Source organism: Stegostoma tigrinum, unplaced genomic scaffold, assembly GCF_030684315.1.
Source record: "Stegostoma tigrinum isolate sSteTig4 unplaced genomic scaffold, sSteTig4.hap1 scaffold_66, whole genome shotgun sequence".
In the NCBI taxonomy this organism is placed as follows: Eukaryota; Metazoa; Chordata; class Chondrichthyes; order Orectolobiformes; family Stegostomatidae; genus Stegostoma; species Stegostoma tigrinum.
In genome coordinates, this window is record NW_026728600.1 from 926,631 (window position 1) to 952,578 (window position 25,948).

Below are 25,948 nucleotides of genomic sequence, written 5' to 3' on the forward strand. Positions count from 1 at the left end.
GAGTTAACCTGATACAAATTGGAAGCTTTGTCCCTGTGAAATGAAGTCATTGGATCTGAAACAAAAAATGGGAATCAGTTCTGAGGAAGAGCAATGCGACCTGAAACATTAAACATTAATTAATGTGCTGAAACATCCCTTTACCCAAATTCATCAATCAGTCAAATTCACTCATTTATCAATCCATCCAGGATTTTCCCATTTCAGCAAATTACAGAAATGTGAGCCTTAGGTCAGTAGTTGGGAAATTATTGGAGAATCTTCTTTGGGACAGAATTTACCAATTTTTGGAAAACATGTTCCCTTATTGTTGGACTAAAAAAGAACAAAATGTGAACAGTTTTTGATGTCACTTATGAATGACTTAACATTCATTTTACACATGTACAGAGCTAACAAGTGTAATGTAATTATTTCAGTGAAATCAATGTGATCATACAGTGAAAAAAATCATTAAAAACTAACTACAATGAATGAGCTGAATAATATGTGATTATTGTACCAGTTTTTGCATTGATAATTCAATCTTATTTGATGCCTGTGATATTTTATGCTATTAAGTGTAACTCCACAACAAAGTAATGAAAGGATGTCAGAAAAGGAGCTTCAGTTGCAGCTTCATGGACCGAAGGAATACTTGTACACAGAGTTGGATGATTGCACTGGAAACTGTTAAATACACAATGTCAGTGCGGACATGAAGAATAATTTCCTTTGCAAGGTGTTCCTCACTCAGAATAATTAGAAATTTATTGTGATTATGAAACTACCATTTTAAAGATAGTTACTGTGATTGACTGAAAAAAGTTAGATTTTACTTAGAAAATTAGACTAAGCAATATACAGGTTGTAAATGTGTTTATTCAACGGAATATCTAGATTGTCCCAGGAACTAATTATACATACACAACTCATAATAGCTTTAAAAACACATAGAAACAGTGATTATGAATTGAGAAAGACATGACAGTTGTATCGGGCAGTTCAAATGTCTCACTATATTGGCAACATGTTTATGTTGTTCAAACAGGCAGCATGTTTGTCAAAGCAGCAGATTTTCATTTTGGGATGTACGTCTGTTTAACTAGAATCCGTTCTGTTCTCATTGTAAGAAGCTCTTGTTGTTGTGTGCGATGGACTGTCACTAACAGTGTAATTTGCTCGATCAGCTTTCCTTTGTCTGTAAATCAGGCGGCCAGTAAACTATACACCTGCTTTTCATAGTTGAAGCACAGAATCATTTCTGAGCGAATAAGTGGCAGATCACAAAGTTATTTCACTGAGAAAAATTTCTCGCACACATCATCATCAGCATTTTCTGGTAAGATTTGCTGTACAATTCTGATCTCTACCTGTAAAACTGATGATACCTGTGTTGCTTGTCAGATTGAGGATTCAGTGCCTTTATTATGAGCTGTTTTTATACAGGAGGTTGTTTCATTATGAATCTGCCAAGTTCACATTCTCCTTTGACTGTAATTCTGTGAGATTACTGATTCAGAGAATATTTTAATCTGCAGAAAGTAATGTTCAGTCACGTGCCACTCCATAATCCCAAAATGCAATTGTGAATCTTTCTCGATCTCACTTGAAATGTGTGATGATCTCTCTCTATTCTTGTCTATCTGTGACTCTGTCTCTGTCACTGTGTCTATCTGTCTCTCTTTGTCTGTCTGTCCCTGAGACTATCTGCATCTCTCTCTTTCTCTGTCACTGATAGACAAGGACAGAGAGAGAGATCATCACACATATAAAGTGAGATCGAGAAAGATTCACAACTGCATTTAGGGATTATGGAGAGGCATACACAGGAACACACAGGGACAGAGAGCACGGGCGGGTGCACAGAGGATACAGAAGGATAGAGTGAGAACACGAGATAGAGGCAGTGTCACAAATGTAGGATGAAGACAATGACAGCCTTAGGCAGGGAGAAATGGAGAATAAGACTAAGACTGTGTGCAACACCTTTATAACTCCACCCCTCCACCATTTGTTCAGAAGGACAGAGCTGTGCATTATTTCCAATATTCCCATCAGAGATCACTTAGCACTGTTTCCATAGAATTCAGAGTATGCCTACAGTATGGAAACAGGCCCTTCGGCCCAAGAACTCCACTCCGACTCTCAGAGTATCTTACCCAGACACATCTCTCTGCAACCCAACTAATCTACACATCCCTGAACACTGTGGGCAACTTAGCTTGGCCAATCCACCCAGCCAGCACATGGGAGGAAACCAGAGCACCCGGAGGAAACCCATGCAGCCACAGGGAGAACATGCCAACTCCACACAGACAGTGTCTGTCTCTTTCTCTCTCTGTCCCTATGTCTTTATCTGTCTCCATCTTGACTGTTGTGTCCATCTGAGACTCTATCTCTCTGTTTCTGTACCTGTGTTTATCTGTCACTCTTTGCCTGTCTCCATGTGACGATATCTCCCCCCACACCCCCGGCCCTGTGCCTGTGTTGGTCCTGATGTTAATCTGTGACTGTCTGTCTCTGTCTCTGTGCCTATCTGTGTCTCTGTTTCTCTTTGTCTACTTGTGATTCTGCATGTGTCTGTCTGTCTGTCTCTCTCCCTCGCTCTGTGTTTCTTCCATTTGCTATGTGTATATCTCTCTGTCTCTATCCCTGGGTCTGAGTCTTCATGGCACCCTGTGACTATCTGTGTGTGTCTCTCCCTCCGTCACGACATAAACTGTCTCATTGATGTAATGTTTACAAGTGTAATCGTCCTCTCTCTCTCTCTCTCTCTCCTCCTTCAGAGCAGAGGGTCAGACAAGTGTCCCACAGCAAAAACAACGGAAGCCACACTACAAAACTCATTCCCAGCAACTATGTGACCCTGCCCTGCCCGCCCTACACAGCCTGAGAATGACCAGGGCAACAGAAGGGCAGAGAAAGGACCCACCTCACAACTAAATGTGCCCCTGCAAGAGGCACAGCATGCTGCCTGTGAACAAGGTGAATTGTTCCTTTCCTGGCACTGTGCCCCTTCCAGGAACTACCTCCGAAATCACACTGTGGCATTCCCTCAAATAGATGGACTGCACTGGCTCAACAAAGCAGAGTGCCATCACCTTCTCGAGGGCAGGTGGGAAAGGGAAATGATAGCTGGCTCATCGAGTGTCTCTTAGATCCCATGGAGCAACTTCAGACCCGGCCTGTGATTCGCTCCCTCGCTCGCGCTCTCCGTCTCTGTGTGTATCTTTGAACCTCCCCTTGTCCTTGTGTGTTTGTCTCTCTCTCTGTCCCCCTCTTCCAGTGCCCAATATTCTTCCAGTTCCTTCATGGGATGTGAGTGGCCATTAGCCAGTGATTGAATCCTTTGCAGCCCATGCGGTGTAGCTCACCCACAGCATTGTGAGGGTGGCACTTCCTGGACTCAGTCAAGTGACAGTGTCAGAATGGGCATATCATTTGGGCCAGCGTGCACTGTGTCTGGGAGCAGAGATTGGAGATGGTCATGTTCCAGGCATGGACTGCTCTTGTCCACTCAGGAGTAGTGGGTGCTGCTTTGGAAGACCATTTCTGGAAGGAGATGCCGAATAATCCAAAGTGATCTCTGGAGGTCCTTGGAAATGAAGCACAACTCTGTCCCTCTGAATCGATGGTGAAGGGTGTTGCTCTCATTCTTCATTTGTCCCTGTGTAAATCTGTCATTCTCTTCATCTTACATTTGTGACTCTTGCTCTCTATCTTGTGCTCTCTCTCTGTCCATCTGTGAATCTTTTTGGTCTCTCTCTGTCCCTGTGTGTTCCTGTACATTTCTGTCCATATCCCTGAAGGCAGCTGTGAAACTGTCTCTGTCTCAGTTCATGTGTGATGATCTCTCTCTGTCACTGGGTCAATCAATTTCCCTCTGTCTCTGTATCTCCCTCTGTCTCTCACTCAATCGTTTTGTGTGTGTGTGTGTGTGTGTTTCTCCCTTTCTGTCCCTATTTCTCTCTCTCCCTTACCACACCCTGCTGCCCCAAATATCTACAAATATCTCTCCCTCCCTCACTACATAAACTCTCTAACTGATGTGACATTTACAAGTATATTCATCCTCTCTCTCTCTTCTTCAATGCAGAGGGCCAGGATTGTGTCCCACAGCAATAACAATGGAAACAACATTCCTGCACTCGTTCCCAGCAACTATGTGACCCCTCACCACCGAAAATGACCAGGTGACAGAAGCACTTGGAATTCATCTGCCACCCACCTGCATGTGTCCCTGCAAGAGGCACAATGTCCTGACTGTGATCAAGATGGTTGCTCCTTCCCTGGCACTGTGTCTCACCCAGGAACTCCCTCCTAACTCACGCTCTGGCCTTCCCTAAACTAGTTGGACTGCTTTGTGTCAGTGAAACCAACCACCATCACCTTTCTGAGGGCAGGTAGTGAAGGGGAATGACAGCTGGCCCATCGAGTGTCCCTCAGACCCCACAGAGCAACTTCAGACCAAATCTGTGTGTGTGTCTTTCCATGTGTGCATGTCTATCTCTAGCTCTCTCTCTCTCTTCCTGAGTAGACCTGTGTCTCTCTCTGTCCCTGTGTGCATTTGTGATCCTCAGTTTCTGACATGACCTGTACTGTGTTTGTCTCTTTCTATCCCCATGTATATATTTCTCTTGTCTCTCTCACTACCGTGTCTCTGATTCTCTCTGCCCCGGTGATTATTTATTTTAATCACATCTGGGATGGAAACATTTCTGGACAGGCCCGCATTTCTTGCCCATCACTGACTGTGCAGAGAGCTGTGGGCCTGGACTCCATGATAGGCCAAACCAGACAACGAGCATTACTGAATCAAGTGTTTTCTTTTTCGCAAACAGTGACAATGGGTTCAACATCATCGTTGCATTCTCAGCTCTGAATTCTTTAATGAACTTAAATTCCACCCTCAGTCGTAGCTGGATTTGAACCTGGGTGCCCTGGACTTCGGCTGAGTTAGTGTGTTAGCAGTATTGATCATACGATGAGGCCTATTTCTCTGTCCTTTCGGATTTCATGGTTTGCCTCTTATGTAGCTGTGTGTTTCTGTGACTGTCTCTGTCCCTGTGATTATCATGTTGTGATTGTGTTGAAGGATCTGCTGGAGACTGTGTGCTGAGAGTTCCCCTACGATTATCCAGGATTGCAGTCAATGAGCTCTTTCACTGGATTGAGGCTGTGCTTGTTATTCTGACTATTCCCCAGCATTCCTGAAAAGTGGGAACTGGGCACAATGAGACTGTGGGGGAGATGCACTCAGAAAGCGTAGCAGTGAGTCATTGGCAAGCTTTCAGCATCTGTGTCTCCTTGTCTTTGTGCCGAAATAAGGGGGAGGCCATTTCGAACAGTGTTGAGGAGAAACTTCTTCACCCAGAGAGCGGTGGATACATGGAATGCTCTGCCCCAGAAGGCAGTGGAGGCCAACTCTCTGGATACTTTCAAGAAAGAGATGCACAGAGCTCTGAAAGACAGTGGAATCAAAGGTGATGGGGATAAGGCAGGAACAGGATACTGATTGTGGATGCTCAGCCATGATCATAATGAATGGTGGTGCTGGCTTGAAGGGCCGAATGGCCTACTCCAGCACCTGTTGTCAATTGTCTATTGTCTATTGTCCTTCTCCAGCGTCCAATATTCTTCTACTTCCTTCATGGGATATGAGTGACAATCAGTCAGGGTGTGAATGCTTCACAGTCCATGAGATGTAGCTCACCCACAGTGTTGTGAGGGTGGCACTTCATGGATTCAGACCCACTGACAGCATTGCAATGGGAATATCGTTCGGAGTCAGTGTTCTCTGTGTCTGGGAGCAGAGAATGGGGCTGGGGATGTTCCCAAAAGGATGAAAGCAGTCAATCCTGTGGGTGCTGTTGTGGAAGATCATTTTTGGAAGGAGATGCTGAATAATCCTGAGTGATCCCTGCAGGGACCTTTAGATGATGTACAACTCTGTGCCACTGTACTCATGGTAAAGGGGAGAGAGTGTCTGTCTCAGTCTCCATTTCTCCTTGTGATAACAGTGTCATCGTTTTCATCTTAGCTTTGTCTGTCTCTTTCTCTATCTATCTCATGCCGTTTCTCTGTGAATCTGTTTGTCTGTCTCTGTTTCTGTGAATCTCACTCCATGTTGCTGAATGTAGCTGCGATGTCTCTGTGATCAGTTCATAAGTGTGATAATCTCTCTCTGCTCCATGTGTCTATCTGTGGTTCTGTTTGTGTCCCTATATATATCAGTAATCTCTCTATGTCCCTGTGAATATCTGTTTCTTTCATTCATGGATTCCCTACAGTGTGGAAACAGGCCACTCGGCCCAATAAGGCTATACTATCCTTCAGAGCCTCCCACCACAACCCCATAACCCACTTGTTATACACATTGCTGAACAAGTTAGCACGGTCAATCCACTTAGCCTGTACACCTTTGGACCGTGGAAGGAAAACTGAGCACCCGGAGGAAAGTCACACAGACTTGGAGACCATGTGCAAACTTCACACAGTCACTCAAGGATGGGAGACAACTTGGGTCCCTGGTGCTGTGAGGCAGCAGTGCTAGCCACTGAGCCATGGTGCCTATCTATCTATCTCTCTGACCCTGTCTCTATCTGTTTCTCTCGCTCTTTCTGAGTCTGTGTCTATCGATGGTTCTCCCCCCTCTCTCTCTTTCTCTCTCTGTCTTTCTTTCTCTCTCTCTCTCCCTCTCTGCATGCGTCTATCAGTGATTCTCTCTGCCCTGTCACTGTGTCTATTTGTGATTCTCTCTGTCATTGCACCTATCTGTGTCATCCTTTCTCTCTGTCTCCCTCAAAACCTGTGAAAATCTGTGTCTCTCCCACCCTCACTGTATAAATTGTCAAATTGCTGATACACTTACAAGTGTAATCATTCTCTCTCTCTCCATCTCTGTGTCTTTCTGTGTGTCTCTCTCTCTTTCTTTTTGTCCCTGTGAATAAATGTGAGTGTGTGTATGTGTGTATGTACAAGACTGTATGTGAGAGCGTCTGCACGCACGAGAGAGTGTGTGATTGAGAGTAAGGGACAGAGTATGTTTGAGACCCTTTACTGGGGCAGGGGAAGAAACACATGATTTATAGACAGCCACATAATGAAATTACAGGATGGAATCATTGACACAAACTTTGCAGTCCAATGGACACACTCACATGCATGGTCTTTCTTTCTGATGCACGCACATACACAGAGCCTCTCTTTGGGTCTCTCTCTCTCTCTCACATGCGCAAACACACGGAGACACGTGCGTGCAGACACACAGAGACACACACGCGCACAGGTACACAGAGACACACACAGACACACACGCGCAGACACACGCGTGCGCATACACACGGAGACACACATGCACATGCACATGCTCTTTACCTGGATGTTGCTGATTATGGTCGATTTGAGATACAAAGAAAGGCCGGATATATTGGAATATTTTTCACTGAAGCGTAGGCGCTTTAAAGGTGACCTGATAAGGAGTTTATAAAATAATGAGGGGTATCGATAGAGGTAATGGTAGCTGTCATTTCCCTAGGATGGGACATTTCAAGACTAGGGGACACAATTTTAAAGGCGAAAGGAGAAAGATTCAGAGAAGGCATGAGGGGCAAAGTATTTACACAGAGGGTGGTAAGTGTGTGGAATAAATATCCTGAGTAAGAGGTGTGTGTGGGCCAGGAGCAGGCAGGTCAGACTAGTTTAGTTTGGGATTATGTTCGGCATGCACTAGTTGGACCGAAGAATCTGTTGTTGTGCCGTCGGACTGTATGACATGCAGATACGCACATGCACATGCACACTCTCACACACACTCACACACACACACACACACACACACACACACACACACACTCACACGTACACACGCTGACACAAACGCACATGCTCACACATGCAAACACTCACACACATGCACATGCACATACTCACATACACACACACACACGCGCACTCACACACATATGTGCGCTCACACACACACTTACACACACACACACACATGTGCTCATACACAAATGCGTGCGCTCTCAAACACATGCACACACACACACGCACCCACATGCGCGCTCACACATGCACACAAACACACACATGCACATGCACACAGGTACATGCACATACGTGCACACTCACACAAACACACACTCACACGTACATGCACATACTTGCACGCTCACACACACACACACACACACACACACGCTGACCCCTTGAGCTCAGAGCCTCACTGACTACAGCCCCTGATAAAACCTGTATAAAGTGCTCCCATGTTCTCCACAGTCCTGTGCTGGGGGCAAAGTGGGAGCGGAGATGGGGAAATGTGGGTGTTTGAGGGGCAGAGATATGATCAATGCTTTAAATTCTCAAACTCTACTGACATTTTCAGGAGGAGGAGAAGAAACAAAGTTTTGAATGTCAAGTTTGAAATGACTGTCTGTCGTGCAGGCCAGGGAGAGACAGGGGCAGAAGAGAGAAAGAGAGAGTGAGAAAGAGATAACAAAGTGGGAAGCTGGATGAGCACAGCAGGCCAAGCAGCATCTCAGGAGTTTGATTCTGGGAGCCACACTGACAGCAGAAAAATCCTGACAGATCCTCAGCAAATATCCCCATTATCTTTCTATTCCTGTCTCTTGGGGCATCTGCAGTCCGGCTCTTAGGTGCTATTATGAGACCAATGTTAAATATTTTCAAGCTGCACTGACAGAGATAACATGGCTTTAAAAAGGTTTCAAAGAACAAGGAATGGTAAATCTTTGCTGCTAGAGAATTAACATTTCAATGTCCAGGAAAATCCAACAAAAGACTCCAATCCTGGGAATTACCATCTCTATCACACAGAGGCCTCCTTAATGAGCAGACTGAGGGACATTGCAATGTGTCAGAGGTGGAGTCTGCAAACCATTCACTGAGAAATGTGTCAGATTTATCCTGACACAATGTGTAGTGAGCAGCTCTCACTGTTTGATTGAGACGGTGTGTGTGTATGTGTGTTTATTATTATTTTAAACCTCTGTTATATTACCAGCTTATGATTTATTTGGTAGTTTGATGTTGCTATGATGTTTTGTAATGCTGTGGAGGTGGTGTAGTGCAGATAAGACTGGCCTTTTGTTGTGTAATTTTGCTGCAAAATGCTGTAGCTCCCCCTTTCAAGTAATCTTTTCTGTTTTATCCCCTGGAATTTCTGGTTTGGAAAGTGACAATGTGAAGATCCAAAATGTCTGGGGCCAGGAAAGCTTTGAAAAAAAACAACTTCCAGAGGGGGACAATATTGGCCTGATGCCTGTTCCCACTGCATCCCATGAGGGGCCCATATGAGTCCTGTCTCTTTCTGACCCTGAAGTTTATATGGGTTATGGAGGAGGGCAGTGTGATTAGATGTGACAGTGAGAGAAAGATTTGAAGAATTGAGAGAGCAGGACAAACAGGAGAGCCAGGGAGAGTATTTGAGATTGTGAATTAACTGTAATGTCAGATTCTGGGGTCACAGGAAATAATTAAACTGAGCCAGCATCACAGATGGGGAAAAAAATCAGATTATCTGGCTGCTGGGACACTGCTGCATGTGGGATCTTGCTGTGTATTAATTGTCCCGGTGCCATTGTTACAGGCTGTGACTGTTTTAATCAGCTCACCCATCATTTCAAAGCTTTACGAAGGGACTGGCATGGAAACTCAACGCACCACCCTATCTGTTTGTGTTCAGATGTTGCCAAGAGATTGTCCATGTGACAGAGAGGAAATCCCACGATCTTGCTGCACTGTCTCTGCTTTGCCTTTCAACTAATGCTGTCTCTTTTTTTTCTCCAAAAGGATCAGTTATTTTTTGAAGAACCAAAGGGGAGGTTTTTGGGGCCCACAACGCATAGAACAACGGCTTTCTCCGAAGTGGGATATCATCCTGAGGCTTATTGGACAGGCTGTGCCCCAGGGTTTGAAGCTTGGGGTTAAAGTAATCGGGGCCATGGGATTTGGCACAAACATGTGTCAGGACTCCCCAAGGAGGAAATCAAAATTGTCAATGTGAAATCTCACAAAAGACATGTTCTGATGTCAGAGTAATAATGTGAGAATGTGAAGTCGACATTGGGATTGAGAGACAGACTTGCAACATGGAGAGGGGCAGAAGAAAATGGAGAGGGACGGAGTGAGAGGCATTTGAGATTCTTAAGTATCTGTCACGGTGGTGCCTGGGGAATGCAGAAAATATTTACCATTTAAATATATTTACCATTTAAATATATTTACCATTTAAAAATATTTACCATTTAACCAACATTGGGTTTATCTTGATCCTGACACATTGCTGGCAGTGGGATCTTGCTGTGCCTCATTGTCCTGCAGCAATGCGACTGTCTCGATAATCTCCTCCTTTTAACCTTGCCTGATGGGTCTGGGAACTCCCCACCTACATCCATGACACCACCCAGTCCCTCCACCTCCTCCAGAACTTCCAACTCCCCGATCCCCAACACCTCATTTTCACTATAGGCGTCCAGACCTTATACATCTGCATTCCCCATACAAATGGCTTAAAGGCCCCCTGCTTCTTCCTGTACTGCAGACCTGACCAATCCCCCTCCAACGACGCCCTCATCCGCCTAGCCGAACTCATCCTCACCCTCAACAACTTCTCTTTTGATTCCTCCCGCTTCCTACAAAGGGGGTGGCCATGGGTACCAGCATGGGCCCAAGCTATGTCTGCCTCTTTGTAGGTTACATGGAATAGTCCCTCTTCCATACTTGCACAGGCCCCAAAACCCACCTCTTCCTCCATTACATTGATGACTGCATCGGCGCCGCCTCTTGCTCCCGAGAGGAGCTCGAACAGTTCATCCACTTCACCAACAGCTTCCGCCCCAACCTCAAGTTCCCCTTCGGCCATCTCCGACACATCCCTCACCTTCCTGGACCCCTCTGTCTCTATTTCAGGCAACCACCTAGAAACCAATGTCTATTTCAAGCCCACAGCTACCTATAATACACCTCCTCCCACCCACTGTCCTGCAAAAATTCCATTCCCTCTTCCCAATTCCTGCACTTCTGCCGCATCTGCTCCCAGGATGAGGCATTCCACTCCCGTACATCCTAGATCTCCCCGTTCTTCAAGGACTGCAACTTCACTCCCGCCCCACCACCACCTCCCCACCCACACCCCGCAGTGGTCGAGAACGCCCTCATCCATGTCTCCCGCATTTCCCACAACTCATTCCTCACATCCCGTCCCTGCAATAACCGCCAAAGGAGAATTCCCCTAGACCTCACATACCACCCCACCAACCTCCGGATACAACGCATCATCCTCCGACACTTCCGCCATCTGCAATCCGACACCACCAACAAAGACATTTTTCCATCCCCCCGCTTGACTTCGGGAGAGACCGCTCTCTCCATGACTCGCTTGTCCGCTCCACACTCCCCTCCAACCCACCGCACCCAGCACTTACCCCTGCAACCACAGGAAGTGCTACAATTGCCCCCACACCTCCTCCCTCACCCCCATCCAAGGTCCCAAGATGACTTTCCACATTAAGCAGATGTTCACCAGCACATCCGCCAATGTGCTGCATCCGCTGTATCCGTTGTGGCTTCCTCTACATAGGGGAAACCAAGCGGAGGCTTGGGGACCGCTCTGCATAAACCTATGCTCGGTTCGCAATAAAGAACTGCACCTCCCAGTCACGAACCATTTTAACTCCCGCTCCCATTCCTCAGATGACATGTCCATCGTGGGCCTCCTGCAGTACCGTAATGATGCCACCCGAAAGTTGCAGGAACAGCAACTCATATTCCGCTTGGGAAGCCTGTAGCCCAATGTTATCAATGTGGACTTCACCAGCTTCAAAATCTCCTCTCCCTCCACCACATCCCAAAACCAGCCGAGCTCGTCCCCGCCTCCCTAACCTTTTCTTCCTCTCACCTATCCTCTCCTCTCACCTCAAGCCGCACCTCCTTTTCCTACCTACTAACCTCATCCCACCTCTTTGACCTGTCCATCTTCCCCGGACTGACCTATCCCCTCCCTACCTCCCCACCGATACTCTCCTCTCCACCTTTTCTCTCCATCTTCGGTCCGCCTCCCCCTCTCTCCCTATTTATTCCAGAACCCTCTCCCCATCCCCCTCTCTGATGAAGGGTCTAGGCCCGAAACATCAGCTTTTGTGCTCCTAAGATGCTCCTTGACCTGCTGTGTTCATCCAGCTCCAGACTTTGTTATGTCAGATTCTCCAGCATCTGCAGTTTCCATTATCTCAGACAAGCCCAATAGGTCTGGCAGCATCTGTGAAGAAAAAAAGAGTTAATGTTCTGGGTCCAGTGACCCTTCCTCAGAACTTTGTTTCTGTTCTTGCTTCACAGCATCTGCAGTTCTTTCAGTTTTTATTTCATATTTAACTCACTGTCACATCTCTTCCAGGCATGCCCACCTTGAAGAATTTCTGCTCCTCTCTCCAATGGGATGTCTGTTCCGATCTTTCTTCTTGTCCACCGACATCAATTTCACTGTCACTCCTGGTGTTTACCCAAGTATTTGCTAAAACTTCCTCACACGGCCATATCACATTCTTCAGTGACTACCTCCAGCTCAGACTTCCCTCACGTGGATTCCAGCTGAAGTTTTATCCCTAATGTTTTGAATCTTCCCACTGTCATAGATCTGTGAGATGTTCAACGTTCCATAGATAGCTGCTGTTGCCGCACCCAGAGATCCACACTCACTGCCATGCGGTGCCACATACACACTCTCAATCTTTCTTTCCAATAGCATCGCATCACATGGGCTCAGGGCTGCACCACTCTGTAGTTCCACTTCATCCTCCGGCTTATTCGTTGTGCTAATAAGAAACTTCTTCTTTTCCTTCCAGGCATCAAGGCCCACAAGATGCAACAACTCAGAGATACCCATGACCCTTTGGAAACTTCCTCTCCTCCCTGTCCCTCAGCCTCAATCTCCTCCCGCAACTCCACCTCCTGGCGGGTATTCACCATCCTGCCTAACCTTCTGCTCTCTGATGCTGAACGTTCTGTACTCAGCAAAGGCCTCAGCTTTATTCCTCTGCGTACTCACCCAGTTCTGAGTAAGGGTCACCGGACCCGAAACACTAACTCTGTTTTTTTTTACAGATGCTGCCAGACCTCCTGAGCTTTTCCAGCAACTTTGGTTGTTCCAGAAAATCTTCGACTGCACCTTCCTGCCTTATCCCCATAACTGCTGATTCCCAAATTCAACAGAAATTTGTTTAATACAAAGTGTGCATTGCCAAAAGAGCTTTTAAATATCTGATTGCAGGGTGTGGTGTGTGTGTGTGTTCTGTGGAGCTGACTTGCCAAGATGCTCACACTGACAAGAGACCATTCAGGTGTTCTCACCATGGGAAAGGCTGGAGACGATCATGGGAATTCACTGTCCATATGCAAATTCATACAGCAGGGAGAGAGCCATCATCTGTTCTGCGTGTGGCAAAGGATTCAAATCAGTCATTTACCTCATTGTACAGTGACTTACTCATCTCGATAAGAAAACTTCTCAATATTCTGTGAACAAAGTCTCAAAAGCAAAATGGACTTGCTGTCCACAAAAACCCACTGACACTGGCGGGAGATGATGGGAACTGCAGATGCTGGAGAATCCAAGATAATAAAATGTGAGGCTGGATGAACACAGCAGGACAAGCAGCATCACAGGAGCACAAAAGCTGACGTTTCGGGCCTCGACCCTTCATCAGAGAGGGGGATGGGGTGAGGGTTCTGGAATAAATAGGGAGAGAGGGGGAGGCGGACCGAAGATGGAGAGTAAAGAAGATAGGTAGAGAGAGTATAGGTGGGGAGGTAGGGAGGGGATAGGTCAGTCCAGGGAAGACGGACAGATCAAGGAGGTGGGATGAGGCTAGTAGGTAGATGGGGGTGCGACTTGGAGTGGGAGGAAGGGATGGGTGAGAGGAAGAACCGGTTAGGGAGGCAGAGACAGCTTGGACTGGTTTTGGGATGCAGTGGGTGGGGGGGGAAGAGCTGGGCTGGTTGTGTGGTGCAGCGGGGGGAGGGGACGAACTGGGCTGGTTTAGGGATGCAGTGGGGGAAGGGGAGATTTTGAAACTGGTGAAGTCCACATTGATACCATTAGGCTGCAGGGTTCCCGGGCGGAATATGAGTTGCTGTTCCTGCAACCTTCGGGTGGCATCATTGTGGCACTGCAGGAGGCCCATGACGGACATGTCATCTAAAGGGTGGGAGGGGGAGTGGAAATTGTTTGCGACTGGGAGGTGCAGTTGCTTATTGCGAACTGAGCGGAGGTGTTCTGCAAAGCGGCCCCCAAGCCTCCGCTTGGTTTCCCCAATGTAGAGGAAGCCACACCGGGTACAGTGGATGCAGTATACCACATTGGCAGATGTGCAGGTGAACCTCTGCTTAATGTGGAAAGGCATCTTGGGGCCTGGGATAGGGGGTGAGGGAGGAGGTGTGGGGGCAAGTGTAGCATTTCTTGTGGTTGCAGGGCAAGGTGCCAGGTGTGGTGGGGTCGGAGGGCAGTGTAGAGCGAACAAGGGAGTCACGGAGAGAGTGGTCTCTCCAGAAAGCAGACAGGGGTGGGGATGGAAAAATGTCTTGGGTGGTGGGGTCGGATTGTGGATGGCAGAAGTGTCGGAGGAACACACTGGTGAGAAGCGGGTCACCCGCTTCTTGTGTGGGCCAATAGTCACTCAGTCATCTCACCAACTGAGACACTTGTGAGTTCGCCAGTGGCTGCAGGGGTTTAGATCCTCCAGTTAATCACATCCTGGAGTAAATAATGTTCTGATCACTGGGTTTTGCTTTTGCTCATATTGACAGTTCTTGGTATTCTAGATACATGGTTAACAATTCAGTTTTACTGAATTAAAAACATTGTTGTTGATATTCTTTCCCATCTCAGTGTTTAACATCATCTGCTGGAGCTCAAAGGATAATTTGGAGAGGGATCATTGGTAGGAACAGAACCTTAGCCTGGACACACTCCTCGGGGTCACACTGAGAGAGGCAAATAGCACATTGCTCTTTCCCATCTTTCTGTTCTCATAGAAAATTCCCCACGTGGGTTAACAGTGAGGTGTGCTGGAAATGTTTTCCGGCGGTACTTTTTAATGGTTCCAACTCCGAGACACAGAACAGAAGCCACTTTATAAGTCTGTTTCGAGTCAGGAACAACGTCACTGAATCCCAGAAATGTGTGTCGGTTCAGATACTGGTGTCAAACTGTGAACTGTTCCAGGATGAAAGTAAACAGGTTGAAATTTCTAATCTGAAATTGACTTTTGCCATCACAATGTAACCATGCCTGGTGCTAACTTTTAAAACAGACCTGTTGAAATAAGTTGTTCAAAGTCTGCATTAAAATAGCTGGAGGAGAATGTTAACCTCAGACACGATGATACAATTGTCATTTCATCTGCCAGGTGAGCAAGGACTTCTAGTATCTTTCTAGGATTTCTCTGTTTTATTTTGTTAAAATACCAGAATAAAGAAATATACATTAAAAGAATTACAAGTCATAGCAACACGGGAGTAGACTATTCGGCCCATCAGATGGCTCTGCAAATGGGCTTTCGTAAACAATGGCGCTTGTCTGAAATGGTATTACGTCCTGTCCAGTCTGTCCAAGGGTCTCAGAAACTGATATTCAGACTTTGAGGCACACAGTGACGACACCGAGAGAAATGGTGGTTAGTAGCAAGAAAATGCCTGAGGTCAAGATCAGCAGCAGGACAGCAGTAAGTGAAGGGCTCAGAGGTGAAACCTAGCAATCAGACTGGAGGGAGGACTGTGGCGAGGACAGCCCTGACTAGACGAGAGAACACCTCGAGATTTGACCTTATTTATTTACTGCCATGTGTACGGTGTAAAACCTTGTCTTGTGACCACTACAGGCAAACCATAGTAAGCAAGGATATACAGGTCATAGGATGCTGGCACAGAGTGAGGTGTGTAGCTTACGTCACACAGGAGATGTGCAGAGCAAAATCAACATTTTAACATGATTTGAAGTTAGATAGTCCATTCATCAGTCTAATAATGTCTGGAAAGAAGCTGTTCTTGAACCTGCTGGTGTGTGTGTTCAAGCTACTGCATCTTCTGCCTGATGGAAGAGGTTGTGGGAGAGCATTACACAGTGGGAGGGGTCTTTTATGATGTTGGTAGCCTTTCTTTGTAGGCATGTAGTCCATGGGTGGAAGGTTGGCTTCCATGATGGTGTGGCCCGCGCACACCGTCTTCTACAGTTTGTACAGTCGTGGGCAGAGCAGTTGCCGTACCAGGGCATTTTGAACCTGGGCAGTATGCTTTCAGTGGTGCATCTGTAAAAGTTGGTGATGGTCCTTATGGACTTGGCAAATTTCCTAAGGCGCCTGCAGAAGAAGAGACGTCGTTGTGCCTTCTTGACAGTCACATCGAACTGATAAGTCCAGGCCAGTTTGTTGATTATCATCACTCCTAGAAACTTAGCTCTCAATTTCCACTCTGTTGACTTAGATGGGAATGTGTTCTCCTCCTTTCTTCCTGAAGTCAATGATTCGTTCTTTTGTTTTGCTGACATTGAGAGAGAGGTTTTCATTGCATCATGACACCACGCCTCCAGTCTCCTTTCTGTAGGACACAAACCTCAATTCAAGTGGGCAATATTTTTACACTTCGCCACCGAGCAACTTTCCAGAAGGTCGTGGGCCCAAACAGGCCAAGTAAGGGCAGGGCAACAGGAACGTTTTCAGGCCATTCAGCTCAGAGGCTGCAGAACAGAAATTGTACTGCAGTAGTTACAGGGAATTGCTGAACAAGCACTAACCTCCTTTCAACAGTGCCCCAAATGTACGCTGCAGAGGGAAATTGATACCAGTTAACAGTCTGCACTGGAGGGTTTATTATTGAGGGAGTGGGGGATGGAAGCTGATGCTGGTGCTGGTGCTGGTGCCTGAGTCTCAAATCAGCAATTGTCAATCCTTCAGCTACTTCCTGTAACATTCGGAAGACCACCTGACACTGAAATTCACCGAGTGACAATCTCCTCTTGTAAATCTCCAGTAAATCTGCCTCTACCACCCTCTCTGGCTGCACATTTCAGATAATAACCTTCCCCATTATTTAAGATTTTACTCTGACATTCTAGCCCTTGTGTGAAACAATGTGGAACGGAATGTTTGTCAGTGTTGTCATGGCGACCTGTCTGCAGTGACATGACTGGGTTTCAAACTTCACCCTCTCCGCCGCTGCCTCCTCAATCAGCCTGAAACTATTTTCTTTCAAGCACTTGTCCAATTTCCTTTTGATTGTTCCTGAACCTCGGCATTTGAAAGATTTCTCCCCAGTGTAGATACTGGTGTACGAGCAGCTTGGACGAATTAATGAATCCCTTCCCACACACAAAAGCATGTGAAAGCTCTCTCCCTAGTGTGAATTCGCTGATGTATTGACAGGCTGGATGATCGCCTGAATTTCTTGCTGCAGTAAGAGCTTTGGAATGGGGAGTACCCAATGGGAATGTGCTGGTTCTCCCTCGGTCCACACGGACATTTAAAGCTCTTATCCCAGTCACAGCAATGACACAGTCTCAATTTTGCAAGTAAAAATATGTACCTCTTCCCAAACACAGAAAAGTTAAATAACCTCTCTCCAGTGTGATCCTGCTGGGCCATCAGCAAGGTGGATGAATGAAAAAATGCTTCACCACATTCACTGCAACAGAACAACCTCTCTCCTGGATGACTGCGTCAATGATATTCCAGGTCATATGAATAATTGAATACATTCTCACAGTCCCTACATTTATATGGTTTCTCCCCAATGTGACTCTGCTTGTGTTTTCGCAATCCAGATGATCAACTGTAGCCTCATCCACATCCACATCCACAACGTGCTGCAGTTTCTTCACTCTGTGAATGGGGTGCTTTCTGTTTCCAGGAATCAAGCATCACTGTCAGATCCTGCTGTGATATTTGAGTTTTCCACTTGTACATGTTCCCCATCTAATATCTGGTGAAATGAATTGAAAAAAAGGAATGAGAGAGGGAGAGAGAGAGAGAGAGAGAGAGAGAGAGAGAAACAACAAAAATACAAAATAAAAACTGAAAGAACACTGGATGCTGTAAATCAGGAACAAAACTGGAAGCTGCTGGGAAAGATCAGCAAGTCTGGCAGCGTCTGTGAAGATAAATCAAAGTTAATGTTTTGGGTCCATTGACCCTTCCTCTGAACGTCCGGGTCACCAGACCTGAAATGTTAACTTTGATTTTTCTTCACAGAAGTTGTCAGATTTGCTGAGCCTTTCCAGCAACTTCTGGTTTTTTAAACAAAAATACAAAGCAAGATTGTGAAATTGAGCTGAATAAAGCTGCTCTTTCATGGGGTCAGCAGGTGAAAGGGAGAGTGTGAAAGCTGCCAGATTTTACCAACTTACGTAAGTGTCCATCAGGAAATGCAACCTACCACCAGGTTTTGGCCAACACAAAAGAAGTTGAGAAGTCAGCAAGGAAAGATTTCTACATTTGCATCTCAATGTGATGTTTGATGGAACCTGTCACCTCCACAAGATGGAAAGCCAAGAGCAGCAGGTCTGTGTAAACATTATCTCCAAATTCCCTTCAAGTCACATTCTGATTTGGACATAAGTTGCTGTTCCTGAATTCTATAAATTTTTATCAGAACGCATTATGGTTGTACCTTCACCACCTTGTCTGCAACAGTTCAACAACAGGAAAACTATCACCTTCTCAGTGGGGAACTTGGATTAGACAGATCTCCTCAAGTTCCATTTATTGCAATTTTTCTTTGGATTTGGGTTAGTAAGCAGTGTGTTTCCTGTGCATCTGAAATTAATAATTATCTGGTATTACTGTAGCCACAGCGGTTTATTTTAAAACAGGTTTTTGAGGCCTGGCTGTAAATTGGATAACTTTGCGTGCACCACTAACGGATTTTTTGTTCTTCTTAGATTATTTTCTAACCCGATAAGGAAAATAATGGGGCCTCAAGGTTTGATATTTACAAAACTTTCTTTTAAACAGTTGAGCAAAATGCCCATAGCTCAGAGAGAGAGACTTCAGCTTTCACTTTCACTTTGAGTTTTGAGTGGACTTCTGAGGTTATTGGAATAGGAATTCCCTGCAGTTCAGTTCTCTAAATAGTGAAGGAGATATCGTGAACTAGATAACCTTAGAATGAGGAGTTAGAGTTTGCCCCACGCCAGACATGTTGTAACTAAACCTTAAAGCTGCTGAGCATATTTAAGCTCGAGTATATACTAGCTCCAGGGAGAAGCTCTAGCATTAAAGCATTAAAGCCAAAAGTGTGTTAAACCTGCAAAGGTGCAGACACAGAGGCTCTGGTGTGAGTACTTCATAACTCTTGGATACAGGCTAGGCCATTTAGGACTGAAATGAAAAACACTTATTCATTGAAAGGGTAGTGAACCTGTAGAATTTTCTCCCGTAGAAGGCTGTGAAGCCAAGTCTGAACATATTCAACAAGCAGATGGATTTTTTTTAGATTTTAAAGGTGTCAAGAAGTGCAGGGCAAAAGCAGGAATGGTGTACTGAGATGAGGATCTGTCACGATCACAATGAACGGCGAGGCAGGCTCAAATGCTGAATGGTCTATTCCTGCTTCCAGTTACTATGTTTCAATGAGTGCTGCATCGGGTAATGTACAAAAACTATTTTGTTTCTTTTTAATTTATGACTGGGTTTTTGCAATTTGTGTAGTTATATGTTTACTGTGTTTTTAAAAATAATTTTTTTCAAATTGTACTATAAGTAAATGGTTTGTTTTATTCTATTTTATATTCATCTCTTTTGCTAGTTAGTTTCTATTTAATTGTTAAAGCAAAATCTGCAGCACTATATGCTTATGTTTTAGTGAGAGATAACATTGTTAATCTATTAGATTTCTGCCTGGCTTGTCTAACAATGACTTCAGCTGGGATCATAACATGTGGGTCATGGGGTCTCTTGATGGGATTTTGGAGTTCCTTAGCTCTAAAAAAGATCTGTGTCTTTCTTGTCCAAATAACAGCTACAGAATAGTTCCAGGGCATAAAGCAGAGTGTAGTGGGCATGTTCGTTGCACAGCTCCATGTCATTGCTAATCCTGGCACCAGGGAGGCAACATACCATCCTGGATTCATGTCTCTCTCGACCCCTTACTATCGAATCCCCTGTCTCTACAGTCATATTTATCGTTTCCCTCCCCTTCTATGCAGCGGAGTCACTCCGAGTGCCATGAACCCGACTGATGCTGCTTCCCGAGTGGCCACCCCAACATCACCCCCACCCCCGAACAGTACCCAAAACAGTATATCTATTTGAGGTGGATGACTCGAGCACTTCCTTTCTGAGCCTTTTACTGGTCTGATGGTCACCCATTCCCTTGCTGTCTGTGTAATCTTCACCTGCTGCGTGACCAATCTGTTGAGAATGCGACCACAACCTTCTCAGTTACCATGGATGCTCCATACTGACTGCACCCACAGCTCAACCTCTGAAAAGCAGTTAACCAGTAGCTGCAGATGGACACACTTTCTGCACAAATACCCAATAGGGACACTGGTAATGTCCCAGAGTTTAATGCGGAAAACTGTGAGGTGATTCACGTTGGAAGGAGTAACAGGAATACAGAGTACTGGGCTAATGGTAAGATTCTTGGTAGTGTGGATGAGCAAAGAGTTCTCGGTGTCCACGTACATAGATCCCTGAAAGTTTCCACAAGTCGATAGGGTTGTTAAGAAGGTGTACAATGTGTTCGTTTTTACTGATAGAGGGATTGAGTTTCAGAACCATGAGGTCATATTGCAGCCGTACGAAACTCCGGTGCGGCCGCACTAGGAGTTCTGGTCACCGCGTTGCAGGAAGGATGTGCAAGCATTGGAAAGGGTGCACAGGAGATTTACCAGAATGTTGCCTGGTATCGAGGGAAGGTCTTATGAGGAAAGGTTGAGGGACTTTAGGCTGTTTTCGTTAAAGAGAAGGTTCAGAGGTGACCTAATAGAGACATACAAGATGATATGAGGATTAGATAGGGTGGACAATGAGATCCTTTTTCCTCAGATGGAGCTGGCTAGCACGAGGGGATATAGCTTTAGATTGACGGGTCATAGATATCGTACAGATGTCAGACATAGGTTCTTTACTCAGAGTAATAAGGGCGTGCAATGCCCTGCCTGCAACAGTAGTAGACTCGCCAAGTTTAAGGGCATTTAAGTGGTCATTGGATAAACATATGGACGATAATGGAATAGTGTAGGTTAAATGGGCTTCAGTGTGGTTTCACAGGTCGACACAACATCAAGAGCCTATGTTCTATTGTGCAAGAGGAGCACACCACAGATGTGATGTCTTCTGTTATGACTTCTCTCCAGATTAAGCCAGCTTCTGCCTTAAAAAGAATTTAATTAAGCTAGGTCCTCCCCCTTCATTTCAAACATTACTATTATAAACCTAAAGCCCCTAACTTTATTTAAGCTAATACATACTTTAAAAACCGTAAGAAAGTTCTTTACAGTATCAAATATCAATTGACTGTTTCCATTAGGACTGAGAGACTTTCTGAACTGCCCAAACTGAGACTGAGCATCACACTCAATCTTTCAGTTTCACTTTCTGTTTCACCCAACTCCAAAGCACTCTCATTTAGCCAAGCAGCACTCACAGTGCAGCCTTTTCATTTTCATTGTCTGCTCACACCCACTCTGATCTCAGCCTCCCATCCTGTTTCAACGCAGCTCAATGGGAGCTCAGGGAACAGCATCTTCACATTAAATGCAGTAATTTATAACCCTCAGGAATCAACACAGACTTCAGCAGTTTCAGGATCAATGGAGTTGTCAGGAAATGGAAGATTCCACCTGGAGGGGTGGTGGAATTTGTGCCCATAAGGAATTTTAAAAGGAAGTTTGCAGGTATTCAAGAATGAAAAATGTATAGATTAAAATCATGAAGTGGGCGATTGGGACGAAATATGGCAGTTCTTTCAAAGAGACGAGGTGTTGTTTGGACAAATCTACCCCTCTCAGGCCAATATCTCCTTTCTCAGCTGCAGGGTATAGAACTGAACACTTATCCCAGGGGTGATCAAACCAAAAATTTGAATATCCTGCTTTCAAGTTACAAACTTACCAGGAGTATTCTCCCACGCATAGAATGGTTAAACCTCTTCCCTTTCCCAGTTAAGTGTCAATGATACTCAGATCCTGATCACTCCGCTTAATGGAGAACTTGCTTTGTGATCCTGGTCTGCAAATTATTCTCAATAAATATCCTGTAAAGCAAATCCACAAGAGACAAATAACGGTCAGCCCTGGACAGAAATCCAGAAAACACAAGATTGTCTGGAAAAGGCAAACATTTCTCTTGGTTTCTGTTAGTTATGTATAAATCCTCCTCTTCAAAGCACCCTGCTCCCCCACACAGAAAGATGCAGAGGTAAAATACACCCATTATTAGAGACTGAGGAAGTCAGATATTAATAAATTTGACCAGGGAGCACAAGGGGACTCAGAGCACTTTCAGTGATTTGATCCCAATCATATGAATACTGGGCAAACGGATATGCTTTAATAGATCAGAATAATATTTAAAGCAGGACTTCCTACAGTGAGAGTGCAACAGGTAACATAAAGTTCTAAGCAAGGGTTAGCGGATCCGAAACGTTATTTTTTTTTCTTTCACAGATGCTACCAAACCTACTGAGCTTTTCCAGCAACTTTGTTTTTGAACATGCAGTTCTGAACGCGTTTTCGGCATTTCTCCTCCATGAAATATCTAACGTATAACTTGCAGCAATTTATACTGCCTGAAGCCAGTACTCCGCCAGTGTCAAAAGTCCTTCCCAGGAAATACACGCCGTGTCTCACTGTCTGGGAAAGAAGTCCAGAAAAACAAAAACAAACATTTCTCTTGCATTAATCCTCCCCTCCCAAGCAAGAAAGGCTGCGCTTGCGTTCCACTGCAGGTTGCCACCTATGAATATGGCGATCCGGCATGAGTCGCGAAGATCATTGCCCCTAATAAAGATGGTGGCAATTACCTCTGCCCATCGCAGCCTTTTTCCGTTTGCTGCAAAACACGGGGCCGGCATGTTAAAATTTGTTTTCTGACATGCATCAACGGCTATTAAAGCCTCTCAGTCAAAACCGAAAGTATTTCCCTCCCGTTTTGTTTTTGCAGCTTTCCTTTTTATCCCGTGTACTGTACTTTCGGCAAGCAGCTCACCTTCAGTCGCAGAGATATTGCGTCTCCGGACAAAGGCGATCACGTGATTTTCACACAGACAAACATCTCACTCGCTCTGATTGGCTGGAGCACAGGCCGCTTCCATTGGCCCCGCCCCGTGCTCCGATTGAACCAAAGCTGACATCGCTCGCAGAGAGACAGCAATAGCTGCGGGTGCTGGAGTCAAGGATGACACAGTGTGAAGCTGGAGGAACACACCGAGCCAGGCACCATCAGAGGAGCAGGAAAGTTGATGGTTCAGGACCTTTCTTCAGAAGTGGGGGAGGGGATGGGAGCTGAGACATAAACAGAGTCGGGGCTGGGGAAAGTAGGTGGGAAGGTGATAGGTGAGTGCAGGTCGTCAGTGGTGAAGATTTTTCCTGCTGTTCATCAGCTCTGTGAGTGATGGTCAGGGTTCATCCCGAGATGGGGAAAAAATGGGCCACTCCTGATTCTCCTAATGTAAGGCAAAACAACAGCTTGTATTTTATGGAAACTTTTACTCTGTCATTCTCCTCGATGTTTTGGCAGTTTCAGAGACTCGAATAGAGCAGGGTCAGGACAGGATGTTGCAAGTTTCAGGGTTTAGATCTTTCATTTCGGTCAGGGAAGGTGGTAAAAGAGGGGGAGGTGTGGCTTTGTTAGCCAAGGACAGTACAACGGTGGCTGAAAGAACTTTTGATGAGGTGGTATGGGCTGAGATCAGAAACAGGAGAGGAGAGGTCACACAGCTGGGAGTTTTTTATAGGCCCCCACAAAGTTCCAGGGATGTGGAGGAGCGGATTGGCAAAATGATTCTGGGCAGGAGTGAAAAGAACAGGGTAGTCATTATGGCAGACATTAACTTCCCTAACATTGAATGGAAATGCTATAACTCAAGTATGTCGGATGCATCAGTTTTTGTCCAATGCGTGCAGGAGGGTTTCCTGACTCGGTATGTCGAAGGGCCGACAAGAGGGGAGGCCACACTGGATCTGGTACTTGGTAATGAACCAGGCCAGGTGTTTGATTTATTGGTAGGTGAGCACTTTGGAGAGAGTGACCATAATTCGGTTATGTTTACTTTAGCAATGGAAAGGGTTAGGAATATGCCACAGGGCAAGAGTTATAGATGGGGGAAGGGCAATTATAATGCGATTAGGCAAGACTTAGGAGGCATAGAATGGGTTAGCAAAATGCAAGGGAAGGGGACAATCGAAACGTGGAGCCGGTTTAAGGAACAGATATTGCGTGTCCTTGATAGGTATGCCCCTGTCAGGCAGGGAGGAAGCGATTGAGATAAGGGAACTGTGGTTTACGAAAGAAATTGTATCTCTTGTTAAGCGGAAGAGGGAGGCATATGTGACGATGAGACAAGATGATTCAGATGAGGCGATGGAGAGTTACAGATTAGCGAGGAAGGATTTAAAGAGAGAGTTAAGAAGAGCAAGGAAGGGACAAGAGCAGACATTGGCAGGTAGAATAAAGGAGAACCCTAAAGCGTTCTATAGGTATGTGACGAATGAGATGATGTCTCTGGTAGAAATAGGGCCAGTTAAAGACAGAAGTGGGAAGTTGTGTGTGGACCCTGTGGAGATCGGAGAGGTGCTAAATGATTATTTCTCATCTGTTTTCACTGAGGAACAGGAGAATATTGTAGAGGAGATGACTGAGTTACGGGCTACTAGAATTGAAAGGATTAAGGTTAGTAAGGAGGAGGTGTGATCAATTCTAGAAGGTGTGAAGTAGATAAATCCCCTGGGCCAGATGGGGTTTTTCCGAGGATTGTCTGGGAAGCCAGGGAGGAGGTGGCGGAGTCTTTGGCCTTGATCTTTGAGTCCTCATTGTCTACAGGTTCAGTACCAGAGGTCTGGAGGATTGCAAATGTTGTGCCCTTGTTCAAGAAGGGCAGTGGGGCTGACCCAGGTAATTGTAGACCTGTGAGCCTTACATCTGTTGGAGGAAAAATTTTGGGAAGGATTATAAGAGATAGGATTTATTATCATCTAGCAAGCAACAGTTTGATTGGAGATAGTCAGCATGGATTCGTCAAGGGCAGGTTGTGACTCCCAAACCTCATTGAGTTTTTTGAGAAGGTGACCAAGCATGTGGATGAGGGAAGGGCAGTTGACGTGGTGTACATGGACTTCAGTAAAGCCTTTGATAAGGCTCCACATGGTAGGCTATTGAAGAGAATACAGAGACATGGGATTGAGGGAGAATTAGCAGTTTGGATGAGAAACTGGCTTTCTGTAAGAAGGCAACGAGTGGTGGTTGATGGAAAATATTCAGCCTGGAGTCCAGTTACTAGTGGTGTGCCTCAAGGATTTGTTTTGGGACCACTGCTGTTTGTCATTTTTATAAATGGCTTGGATGCAAGCATAGGTGGATGGGTTAGTAAATTTGCAGATGACACTAAAGTCAGTGGAGTGGTGGACAGTGTGGAAGAATGTTGCAGGTTGCAGGGAGACTTGGATAAACTGCAGAATTGGGCTGGAAGGTGGCAAATGGAGTTTAATATGGATTAAATGTGAAGTGATTCACTTTGGCAGGAATAATAGGAAGGCAGAATACCAGGTCAATGGAAAGATTCTTGGTAGTGTGGCTGTGCAGAGGGATCTTGGTGCCCATGTACATAGATCCCTGAAAGTTGCCACCCAGGTTGATAGTGCTGTTAAGAAGGCTTACGGTGTGTTAGGTTTTATTGGTAGAGGGACTGAGTTCCGGAGCCATGATGTCATGCTGCAACTGTAGAAAATGCT

General features: G+C 45.5%; 1 long non-coding RNA gene across 2 annotated transcripts; it reads right to left on the reverse strand.

Moving 5' to 3' along the window:
- Positions 1-15,326: 15,326 nt before the first annotated feature.
- Positions 15,327-23,201, reverse strand: LOC132209096 (uncharacterized). 2 transcript variants are annotated; one of them, XR_009445198.1, is made up of 3 exons: positions 23,023-23,201; positions 22,113-22,254; positions 15,327-17,976 (listed from the first exon to the last, which is right to left on the reverse strand). It is a non-coding gene; the product is annotated as an uncharacterized LOC132209096 (long non-coding RNA). The 2 variants fall into 2 exon arrangements; XR_009445199.1 differs by lacking the exon at positions 23,023-23,201 and adding an exon at positions 22,683-23,008.
- Positions 23,202-25,948: the final 2,747 nt, after the last annotated feature.